Source organism: Equus przewalskii, chromosome 8 (assembly GCF_037783145.1).
Source record: "Equus przewalskii isolate Varuska chromosome 8, EquPr2, whole genome shotgun sequence".
NCBI classification, from domain to species: domain Eukaryota; kingdom Metazoa; phylum Chordata; class Mammalia; order Perissodactyla; family Equidae; genus Equus; species Equus przewalskii.
Window position 1 is genome coordinate 72,905,927 of NC_091838.1, and position 12,227 is coordinate 72,918,153.

At 42.7% G+C, this 12,227-nt stretch overlaps 1 protein-coding gene across 4 annotated transcripts in view; it reads right to left on the reverse strand.

Moving 5' to 3' along the window:
* Positions 1–12,227, reverse strand: part of ASAP1 (ArfGAP with SH3 domain, ankyrin repeat and PH domain 1) — a 349,074-nt gene that overhangs the window by 108,318 nt on the left and 228,529 nt on the right. The gene's annotated exons all lie outside the window — the stretch shown is intronic.

The following is a 12,227-nucleotide window of genomic DNA, read 5'->3' on the forward strand; positions in this document are numbered from 1 at the left end:
AATTTTATTCAAGTGTAAGTGTATTCAATTGTCAGTCTGTCCATCCATCCAACAAATCCTTCCATCTGTCATTTACCAGGTACCAGTTCTGTGACACCCACTATGCCAGGGGCTGGAGGTAAAGATGGAGAAAATACTGCTCCTGGCTTTAGAGAGCTCGCATCCCAGGGACAGACACAGTCAGTACGCAACCAACACAACCACATTATGACACTACGTGTTGTATTAGAGGCGGAGAGACAAAGTGGTGCGAGAAGGAAGGACGCTGACACTCACAAGCTTTGTGTGTGACCCTCTTAACATCTCTAAGGTGAGGATATTATAAGCCATTGTGGATGGCTACTGGGAGGATGGAATGAGTTAACGTACGCGAAAAGTGCTAGCTTACTCCCTGACACCTAGGAAGGGCTGAATACATGTTTATTTTTAAAACGCATGGGCTGTTAAATACAAACAGGGCAATGTGGGAGTAGAGAGGGGCAGGAACAGAGAGACCTTCCCTTTGGTTCTCAGTTTCTCTCTAACCCTTTCCTCTGGTTCTCTCATTCCTGGCTTCCGCAGCTCACAAGTCATTCTATGTCTTGCTCTCCCTGACCACTGACTTTACACACAAGGAAGGTTTTCCAGTGTGTACCACCAGAAGGCTTGGATGAGAAACAACCAACTCTTTCTTTCTCATTTCAAAGACAGAGATTCCTACCAAGACAATTCTGTCTATGTAATTTCAACACCATCCAAACAGAGAAACAGGCAAGCCAGTAGACCAGCCAACAGTGAGAAGGCCATAGATTCAGAGTCTAGTTCTGTGAGGGTCCAGGGCATTGTTTCCTGGGGAGTGGAGTGAAAAAAAATCTGAGATATTACAATTTTGTGGCTTTCCAAAGGGCCACAGTACAGAAACTGATACAGAGAACATCTACGATATTAAAATTTCATGGGGGAAGGAATTAGGAGAAAGAATGTCTTTAAAAAGGCTCCTTGGGGTGAGGGTTTGCAGGTAATAATAAAGAAAAAAAAGGTTGAAGCCACCGGCCTTGGGTATGAGATGGGAAAAATAAAGATTAATAGGATTCACCCTCTGCCCTAGACAGACAGCTGGAATGATATTTTGCTCTGAACTGTCACCCATCTCATTCCTGGGACACAAGCCCCCCGCATTCGGCTATCCTGGGGGTCTTAGGAGTCTGTGTGGATGGTGAGTAAGTGAGGTAGGGGCCTTCCAATAATCAAGCCGGTACCCGCCTTTCCTCTGTTCGTGGAGATCCTGGAATTATTTTCTTCAAAATACCTACCATCCCTAACTATTTACTTATATGTACTTGTTTACTGTATCCCCAGTTTGAATGCAAGCTCTACTGTGCGTTCACTGCTATACTTCCAGAATTCAAAATGCTGCCTAACACAGAGGAGGTGCTCCAGAAATGTCTGCAGAATGAAGGAAACATAAAATCATGTGTGTATAAGGTTCTTCTCTACAGGACTGTTGATGCTGATGGAAAGTGTGGTGCTTATCCACAGGGGTCTGGTTAATAAATTATGAAAGTTCTAAACATTAGTCATAAAAATGAGAAAGCTCTCTATGTCTAACTTTGGAACTATCTCCAAGATAAATTGTTACGTGATAAAAGCAAAGCGTAAAATAGTATTCATGGTGTACAAAGATTTGTATCAAAACAGCAAAAAAAAAAAAAAAAAAAATGTCTATGCTTAAATTATTTCTGAAAGGACAGAGACTAAACTCTGGCTACTGGTCCCCTCCAGGGATGGAAACAGGGTGGGCAAGGACAGAGGGTGAGAGAGGAGCCTTGTACTGTGTACCCTTCTGCATTTTTTTGGTAACAAGCACTATATTGTTTATTCAAAAAAAGTAAAAATTCTAAAACAAAAATACAGAGATAGTGATTATAAGCCATTTTTAACTATTAGTCCTAAATCAGGGCTTCCATCAATGCCTCACATCCTTGGTGAAATGAAGCAGGAGAAAGCAAAAAATACATTGATGTTATTGACACCTTGATCTGAAGTCTGTATTACAAAATAACAATAAAAGAATTAGGAAACTCTGTGGTTAGTACTGAATGTAGGGGTTGTTCAAAAGGAAAAGTCCCTTAAAAGCCATGTACTGACCACACAACAATCACATACTGTAAGCGTTCAGTGTTGTCGTTGTGGTTAGGCATGGGGCAGCAGGCAGTGGACTGTAGTTGCATTGATGGAAAACCCCAAGAATTAAGAATTTCTTTGTGGTTATCCACACACATACTCTTGGGGACTGATAAGAAACCAAGAAGGCAAAAATAGTGTGTATTATGAATACAGAATCTCCCCAGTGATGAGCCTATGAAAAGGCTGTATGGAAAAAAAATTAAAACTTACGATCTCTTTCTTACTTCCCAGGAAAAAGTAGGTTAATTTATAAAAACTGGCAAAAGAGATTGTTTTAAGTAAAAAGTGAATAGTGGGGCCAGCCCAGTGGCATAGTGGTTAAGCTTGCACGCTCCACTTCAGCAGCCTGGGGTTCGCAGGTTTGGATCCCAGGTGTGCACATGGCACCACTCATCAAGCCATGCTGTGGCAGGCGCCCCACATATAAAGTAGAGGAAGATGGGCAGGGATGTTAACTCAGGGCCAGTCCTCCTCAGCAAAAAGAGGAGGACTGGTGGTAGACGTTAGCTCAGGGCTAATCTTCCTCAAAAAAGAAAAAAGTGAATAGTAACTGCCTGTCACTATAAAGATACAAAGAGAAGTCAAAGAAAAAGCAGACCAATCTCAAGAGGAGGAAACTTTTAGGAAATACTTATTGAGGTGCAGAACTACATTTCCTTCCTTGGAGACCTCATGAAGAGAAAATCTATTTTCTCAGATATTTTAAGGTGTGCTCTGTGACAGAGACCGATTACATGACTTCACAGTTGTAGGATTCTGTAATTTTCCTGTTTGTTTATTTTCTAGTTCTTTCAGGAATCCCTTTCATGGCCTGAGCAAGACTTACAAATTGATGCATAGCAAAAGCATCTCCATGACAACAGCACCATGGCCAACATGATACAGCAACAACATGGTGGACAGGCGTCTCCATGACAATGGCACCACGGCCAACATGATACAGCCATAATATGGGTGGACTGGTTTCTCCATGACAACCACACTGTGGCCAACATGATACAGCAATAATATGGGTGGACAGGCTTCTCCATGACAACCATACTGTGGCCATCATGATACAGGAATAATATGGGCGGACGAGCTTCTCCATGACAATGGCCCTGTGGCCAACATGATACAGCAATAATATGGGTGGACAGGCTTCTCCATGACAACTATACTGTGGCCATCATGATACAGGAATAATATGGGCGGACGAGCTTCTCCATGACAATGGCACTGTGGCCAACATGATACAGCAATAATATGGGTGGACAGGCTTCTGGATTGCCTTCGTTATCTTCAATGGATCTTTAAAAAAGCCTTTCAAATTTATGATGTGATTATTTTCCATTTATTTTAGTAAGATTCTATTGATTATTCCATTCCCACTTACTCAACTTCCAATCCATTTCCTCTCCTTTAATGACAAAGTTGAATTAACCTAAATTCTTTACATGATTCAAGATTATAAGAGGTTGTTGAAAAGTATGTTTTAAAAAGAGTACCTTCCAAATTTTATTAAGTAAATAACACATTAAAAATCTTTTTAGGAATGATGTTTGCGTGTGGTACACATATTTGCTTTCTAAACAAACTGCTGTTTACTTCCTTCCTGACAAAAGGGAATTTCCCCTGGGAGTATTATGTGTGTGTGTGTGTGTGTGTGTATAAACATGAATTTATATATATAAATATACAGTATAAATAACCCCATGCCTAACCCACAATATATATAAATACACACACACACACACACATCCAACCCAACCAGAAATTTGGAATAAATCAGAAAAGGAGATGGCTGAAGTCTATCATTTTGCATAATGATGCAAAAATGACTTGTTTAATCAAATAAACCGTAATTAATATTGGTTTTGATAAAACTAACCGTTTATTCCTTACAATTGCTTAAACACTACCAGACATTATACAAACAGTCCTGTAACCCCAGCCGTTGGCGATGACTTGATGAACAGTTCTCCTCTGTGCATACACACACACACGTCTTCTGCACTGACTCTTTTTACCCCTGTATACCTTTACTACCACAGAAATGATCTTGTTACTTGTTTACTCATTTATCACCTGTCTTCCCTCTCTAAAAGGTATGCTTAAGCAGAGGCATCTCATCTGTTTTGTTCACTAACTGGCCAGATCCCCAAATAGGAGCCCAGAGGCAGCTGTCGGTCATCACAGTGCTGTAACTTCTGGCTCGCCAGAGGGTGAGTGCCTGGTGGGGCTCTCTAGAGCACAGTGGAGGGGCGGTGACTCAGCAGTGCCTCGTTTTCTTCCCTCTGTGAGAGCAGCAGAGAGCAGCACAGCTCTACAAATGGTACCCCCACGACCCCTACATGCACATGCAAAACTGTATCAATTAACTAGGTCATAATTTGCTTGCTCTGTCATCCTGCATTAATTCTGACATTCTCTCTCCACTGCCCGCTGCTTCTCTCCCTCTCCTTACCTTCTACAGACAGAAACAGTTTTGCTGAAAGTAAGGATAATGCAAATCTGCTGACTTGCTCAACACATCAGAAAATCCAATTAAAATAATGAGCCAGCCCCCAGCAGTTAAGTTGACGATTCCCTGGTATGAATTAGGTATCCTGTCCAGTGAGTTAACTCCTTCATGCCCTAGAGAGTTATTTACTACCTAGAAGCTATTTAAAACTGGTGCCTTCTCATCAGGCCCTTTCCCTGGGGTTATGATGCAGAGGAATGAGTTCTCTGCAGGAGCTAAGACGCCCAGAGGCATGTGGCCACTCATCATTCCTGGCCTAGGTGACTCTGAGCCAACTGCTGGACCTTGCTGACTTGGTTTCCTGCCTTTAAAATGGGTGCCCTGGCACCTTCCTCAAGTACTGCCCACGCTGGTGGGAGAGGATGAGAGCCTGACATCAGGGAAGCTCCCGGTTTGCAGCAGGCCACGGGGCTGCCTGCTTTTACATGCGCTGCTTCATCTGCTGCTCCTAAGAACCTACACGGTATTATTAAGTGACAAGTTCAAACACACTCAACGGGTTAAGTGGCGGGGTCAAACCACAAACCAGGTCTACCTCTAAAGTCAATGAACTGTTTACGGGACCATCTTTTTAAGCATAAAATCTTTTTAAGTTTTAAAAACTATAACATACTATAAATATGCATGAACAATTATTATCAGTTATGAGTGACCTATTAAACTAAGTTTTATTTGGTTGCATATGCATTAAGGAAAACAAAGTCTACTGCTCTCAGGTTGAGGGAACTTACAAACCCAGCACAGACGAGAGGTAATGACACCACCTCACCACTGCCCAGGGGTCTGTAAGTTCACCCTCCCAGGAGCCAGAGCGCCCAGTGCTCACAGGGTCAAGCGGGTAACATATACTTAGCAGGGTGTGTGCTTGAGCAAGTCATTCAGGCTTTTAGAGACCTGTCTCCTCACCCATAAAGTGGCTGATAGGGCCCCTCCACATGCTGCCAAGGGGACTGTGTGAGATGCAGATACTGGCCCCAATGTGTGCAAAATGCCTGGCACAATACAGACCCTTAAAAAATGGAACTGGGTTTTTTCTTAGAATTCTTTACACTTGAAAAGCCCAGCAGTAGGGGTAGAAATATTGAAAATAGATACTGAAATAGATCTTTTGAGGCTGGGTTGGTGGTGGGGACTCCCAAATGTCCTTCATAGTGTACCCCATTCTCTCCACTGGTAAGCTTCCTAGTTCTTGTCTCCCTGCCTCATTCTGCAAGGCAGTCTCCATAAACTGTAAGATAATGCATTCCATTACACCATGTGCTAATCTAAGCAGAGTGGCCTGAACTAGATTTATTAAAATGACAGATGGTACTGTGTTAACATATGTTATCTAAAGCTATGGCTCAGAACAACACTGCAAGATGGGTCTCTGTCTTAATTAAAGAGGAAACAGGCTCAGAGAGGTTAAGTAACTTGCCCAGGATCAAACAGTAAAGCAGGTGGTCAGGTTATTAATTAAGGTTTTTACTGACTCCCAAAGGCCATTCTCACTTCCTGTGTCATGCTGTTAGACTGATCTTTTAAACTGATTATCAGCTCATATCACTTTCTTGCTTAAAACCCATCAATGGCTTCTCATTGAACTGGATTTGGATCCAACCTCCCAGTTTAGGTCTGGCCTTGACAACCTGTCTTAAGCTCCTCTACTCATTCCTATTACCCTTCAACCACGCCAGCCCTTTTTCAGCTTCTTGACCCATCAAGTTCACCCCTCCTTTGCACACGCTTTACCATCTATCTGGACCACTCTTCCTTTGGCTATTGGCAGAGTCTCCTAGTCTCCATTTCACTTCCTGAGTGAGGTCAACCATTCTGAATAGGTCTCTCCTCCCTAATCTCCTAGTAGCCTCACCCAGGCAGGACAGGCTCAGTTCAGAGAGGACTACATTTCACAATCGCTTGTTTCTTTATTGCCTAGAGCAAGGCCTCCTGAAGGCAGGGGCTATGACTGTTGCGTCCACCACCGTGTTACATTAAACCCCCAGCACAGCAGACATGCTATATATACTGAATAAAATACTTGTTGATGGAGTAAATGGATGAACAAATGAATTCCTCGCCAAACTAGGAAAGCTCTTCTGAGACTCAGAAGTGTTACAGAACCTGAACCAGTTTTGGTCTTCCTGGAGCGCTTGGCATCAGAATGGAAGGTCGGGGGCAGATTTAGGAGAGGGCCTGGAGAGTTAGAACTGCTCCCGGGATATGGTTAGGGGCGACAGACCAAGGATACCCTCCATCCAGTAGCTGTCAGGCCTTGTCTGACAACTGGAGAAGAAAGGATGCTCCAGACTTGAACCTGTCTCCACTTGGCTGTGAAAGTTCAAGCCACTCACTTCTCATTCTTGCCACTGACAAAATGAGAGGTCTATAAGGTCTCTAACGAACCTTCTAGTTGTAATACTCTTACAGCTTAAAATGAGCTACTGAGACACAGTTGAACAGTAGGAAAAAACCCAGACCAATTGGGTGAAAGAGCTACAGGGAGACACTCCACTGCTGCATGAGCAGAAGAGCGGCCCTGGTCCTCCCCCCAACCAAAGTAACAAAAAAACAACTAAACAGTTCCGTACTAATGCCGAAGAGTGAGAGGGCTCAATTCATAACTCCTGTCAAAGCCCTAAATTTTATAGTCCACAATGTCCACGATAAAACTTCTGGTGCAATATAAATACAACCTTTTGAAAACGTCTGAAATATCTCAAGAAAATGAGCTTCTTACTTTTTTTTAAAGATTGGCATCTGACCTAACATCTGTTGCCAATCTTTTATTTTCTTCTTCTCCCCAAAGTCCCCCAGCACACAGTTGTATGTTCTAGTTGTAGGTCCTAGTTGTGGTATGTGGAACGCCGCCTCAACGTGGCCTGATGAGTGGTGCCATGTCCGTGCCCAGGATCAGAACTGGCAAAACCCTGGACCGCCGAGGCAGAGTGCGCAAACTTAACCACTTGGCCATGGGGCCGGCCCCTGAGCTTCTTTCTTTGACCAGAGCAAGGACTGATATGCCTACCAGAGCCTTGGGCTACAAGCAGTTTCTCCTCATTTCCCGACCGACTCAAACAATAGTGAAGGAAGGAGAATGAAAATATTACAAACTGAATTCATGCTAATCACAGCATGTGCAGAGATTTCAAAGATGCTCTCTACTGTTAGCCTGAACAATAAAAAAGTGGAAATGTTCAAAATAGAAGATTGGGTACATAAATTTTGGTGCAAATGATGGGCATGCTATACAGCTGTAGGAAACGATGTCCTGGATAGTGCCTCTGGGTTCTGCAGACCGTGCTCCGGAGGGAGAGGCTGCAGGCTTTCAATTAAGCAAAGGGTCTCAGGCCACAATATTTTACAAGGCAGGAAAACATTTCAAAAATACATAAATATGTGAAAAATAGATTACAAAATAGCACCACAGTATGGACTCAATGTTGTTAAAAAAATTATATGACAAAAATTACACATAAGAAAAAAAGCATGTACAAACAGAAAAAATGTTAGAAGATTTTATAGATACAGATATATCTCAATTCCTTAACAGTGGAAAATAAGATTGTTGATGATTTTTATTTTAGTCTCTTTTTCCTGTATTTTCTAAGTTTTTCACAATGAACTGGTATTAATTTTGTATTCACGTTATTAAAAAGATATATGAACGGAAACACAAGAGGGCAATATAATCAACCAACAGCCCACTTCTCATTCAACTTACTTGATTTACTAATATGAGATACAAACCAGATGGCATGTATAAAAGTACGAATAATCAGGTAGTGAATTTGGAGGAAAAAAGTTGTAGCTTCTCTCTAAGAGTAGGAAATTCTGGATCTCTGCCCAGAATGACAATCGTTACTAGTGGTCCTCAAAGTGTGGTCCTCAGACCAATAGTGTCAGCCTCACCTGGAAACCTGTTAGAAATGAAAACTCAAACCCTTAAATTAACCAGACCCTCCGAGGATGGGGCCAACAACCTATATTTATACTCTCCAGGTGAGATGGATGCAAGCTCAAGTTGGGGTATCACTGCCTTAGACTAAGGGCATCCAGAGTAGAAGAAAACCCAAAATTTCTTTAGAGAAGGGAGACCTACAGTCAGAGAGTGGAAATCACCTGCCTAAGGTCTAAGGCATAATTACTATGAGGTGGGTGAATGCTCTGGGAGATCTGGGAAAGACCTCAGGAAAAGTGGGAACCAAATCACAGCTTGATGCTAATGGCATTAGGAACTGACAAGATGGAATTTAAGTGGAACGTACAGTCTTACCGAGAAAATTGGGTGGTGTAGGAGTACCGGGGAATATGAGAATTCCTTAGTGTAAAATAATACAATTATATTTTGTCTAATTCAATTTAAGTAAATGATGGGTTAGCTGTAACATCATCTCCTACATCAAGAGTGAAAAGGAAAGCCTCATTTCCCTTTGCATTATGTGCAGCATCTGATTCCATCTGAGGATAATGACAAGAAAAGGGGAGTAGCTAAGATTTATAAGACCAAGATAAATGAGAAGGCAAAAGAAAATAAGGCCTAGATAGCCAGTCTTTGGTTTAAAAAAGTCATCCCGACCCTAACAATTTCTTTATCGTGATCGAAATGATTAATCAGTCAGTTCATGATCAACTTGGAGACCTTTAATTTCATTTCCAAGCATGTCATCTATAATTTGCCATGTTTAAACTAGAACAAAACCACAGTGTAAGTGGTATCAAATCACATTTTCCTCGCCTTCATGGAACATCGTTATCACACATTATATGTTTTACAATAACAAACTGTTACTTAGGAAGCACCTTCTTAACACAATTAAAAAATCTAAAATAATAAGCATGAACGAGCACAAAGGGCTTACCACTACCAGGAGGACATGGTAACACCTCACAGTAGACATGTCCATCTTCACTTAACTGACAACAAGACAGAGGCACCTGCTGCTCCCTTTGCCTGCGCTGCCCGACTCTGTCTGCTGGGTCCATAGCTTCATGCTTTAAGACTTGCTTCACTTGATCCTCATTGAAAATTTTAGAATTCAAAGAATTTATCTAAATGGTGGCTGTGACATTCACCACCAGTTGATACGTTGAAGGCCACCCTGGCAGAAAAGGAGTCTTCTTAGATCTCATGTCTGTGCTGCCAGCTGCTGCCAGGAAATCAAGTAAGTTTTCTCTACTTGTGGGCAACAAAAAGCAGGAAGTTTTAAAAATCTGGTCCTATACCCATGTCCATCTTTCACCATAAAATTAAGTAAATTATTAAAACATTCTATATAAATAACCTCACAGAGAAAGTGAGAGTCAGGCTTATCAGCACAGAGCCTGGAACAGAGTGGACAGTTAGTAAACACAGTCAGTAAAGTGTTTTCTTCTTTTCTGTAAATACTGATGTATAAAGTAAAGACGTGCACCTTACTCTAAATATCAAGTCTATCAACCAAAGCTTTACGCTGTTTCATGTTTCTATTTAAGGGAAAGAGCCTCTGCAAGCCTAAGAGAATAGTTTCACAAACATCTATTCATTATTTACGGCTCAGCTCAAGGATCTCTTCCTGATATCCTTGCCTTCCGGATGAGTGAGTGATAAATGCACCGGCCTCTGGTGACTTAGCTGAGAAACTGGTGGAGCAGAGATTTGAACTCAGTTTTATCTGACTTCAAAGTCATGCTACTTCTGCCAGCTCTCTGAATTTTCAATGGCTTAACATGGCCAGGCGATAAGTCAATAAAAGGGCCCACTCGTTTTTAGTGGAAGATGTAGTCAGCCACTACTTTAAGACTGAATCGTAGGCCGTTTCTTCAGGTTTAAATCTAAAGGTACCAAAGGCACCAAAGGGTATAATTTAAAATAAAGAGGCAAAGTGTAAAGAAGCAACCAGCTTAAAAAATCAGACATTACATCTTGAAATGTAAATAATAAATTCTAGAAGAGATGTGAAATGGAATAAAATTAAAAAACACACAACAAATGAAATGGACCACCTGACCTGGCAAAATCTCAATCAGCATTTCTCAAACTGGTACATGGGAAGTTACTGCTTCTTACACAACAAGAAGGTCTGTGGTCAGACAAGTTAGGAAAGCAGTGAACTGGACAGCTTTCCTTCATCGTAGGATGTCTCTGAGCCTTTACTATAAAATGTGCACTGGAAGTCTCCCAGGGTAACAAGAGGTGCTTCTCAACCCAGAACTCTTGTCGAAGAACAAGGCACGGGATTCGTGTTTCAAGGAAAACTCCTAGAGGAAGGTATCTCACACTCTGATACTCCTGTTCCCAAGCAAGAGAGAGCCAGACGCACGGGGCTCAGCATGGCTGCTGTGCAGTTTCGCAGGATGTACACAGCTCAAAGCATCCACCTAGCTTGTACAAGAGGAGCCTGAAATCCAGCCATGCTCACCTCACTAATCCCTGTTCCCCGGTGCTGGCTGACAGCAGCCCAGAAGAAGGCGCCCTGGCCTAGCTGTAGTACCTGCCCAAGAGTCTGCATCTGGAGGAGGTGGCCTTGTCTGAGGGATACGGTAAGTGGAGGTGAGGAGAGACTCTGCGAGGAACCCCAGATCAGTTCAAGACAGAACACTTCATCTGAAGCAGGTATGTGGAATGGCAGAATCCAGGTAAGACGCCTGGGATGGGAAACAGGAGATGAAGGAAGAGTGGAGGGGCTCAAAGGAGTGAGGGTGAGGCTGAGTCTGGCAGAATGCCCTGAGCCAAGGAAAATAGGTGCATTTGCTTCGCACAATGTGCCTCCAGATTTGGGCCTGAAGAAGGAGCTCTGGAGCCTTCTGGGACCAAGATCAAGCCAAGAGACGGCTGTTAATGGTCTCGAAAACAGTGTTTGCCTTACTCCTGTAACATCTGGGCCATTGTTTTACTTGTTCTTTAAATCAAGACTTTTACTTAAGTTAAAAGTAAACTTCATGTCCATAAAAAGACATCCCTATCTTTGGAGAGGCAGTCCAGGGGACGGCTTAGAAGCACAGACTCTGGAGCAGACCACCTGTGTCTGAATGCTGGCTCGGACAGCTACTCAGTGCTCTGTGACTCAGCCTTCTCAGCTGTTAGAGAAGGCTAACTACGGCAACTACCTGGTAGGGCTGACGTGAGGAGTAAATGAGGCTATATACAGATGAGGCAGAAACAGTAATGCTCACCAAATATTCCATTTGCTCCCTTCTACTTCCTGTCCCCTGCACGTGGGACCAAGAACACAGTTTATACCAACGAACTAACAGATCCAGGAGAGCTGTGACAGGCCTTCCCGATTCTCCACTTTCTCCCCGCCTCTGCCATGGCAAGCCCTGCGGAGAAGGAGAAGCCTCCACCGGCCCAGGTCTGCGAGTTACAGTTACTGTGTGGAGCAGACTCCTGAGAAGACGTGGGGCAAGAGGAGGAAATAAACCTTTCCTATGCTAAGCCATGGAGATCTGGGGGTCAATGTATTACTGCAGCATATCCTTGCCTATCCTAGCTAATGCAACATGTGAAGTGCTTGAAACAGAGCCCGGCATATAAGAGGCACACTATAAACATACGTGATTGTTAACATTATTATTTGTATGAACAAAAGTTAGCCAT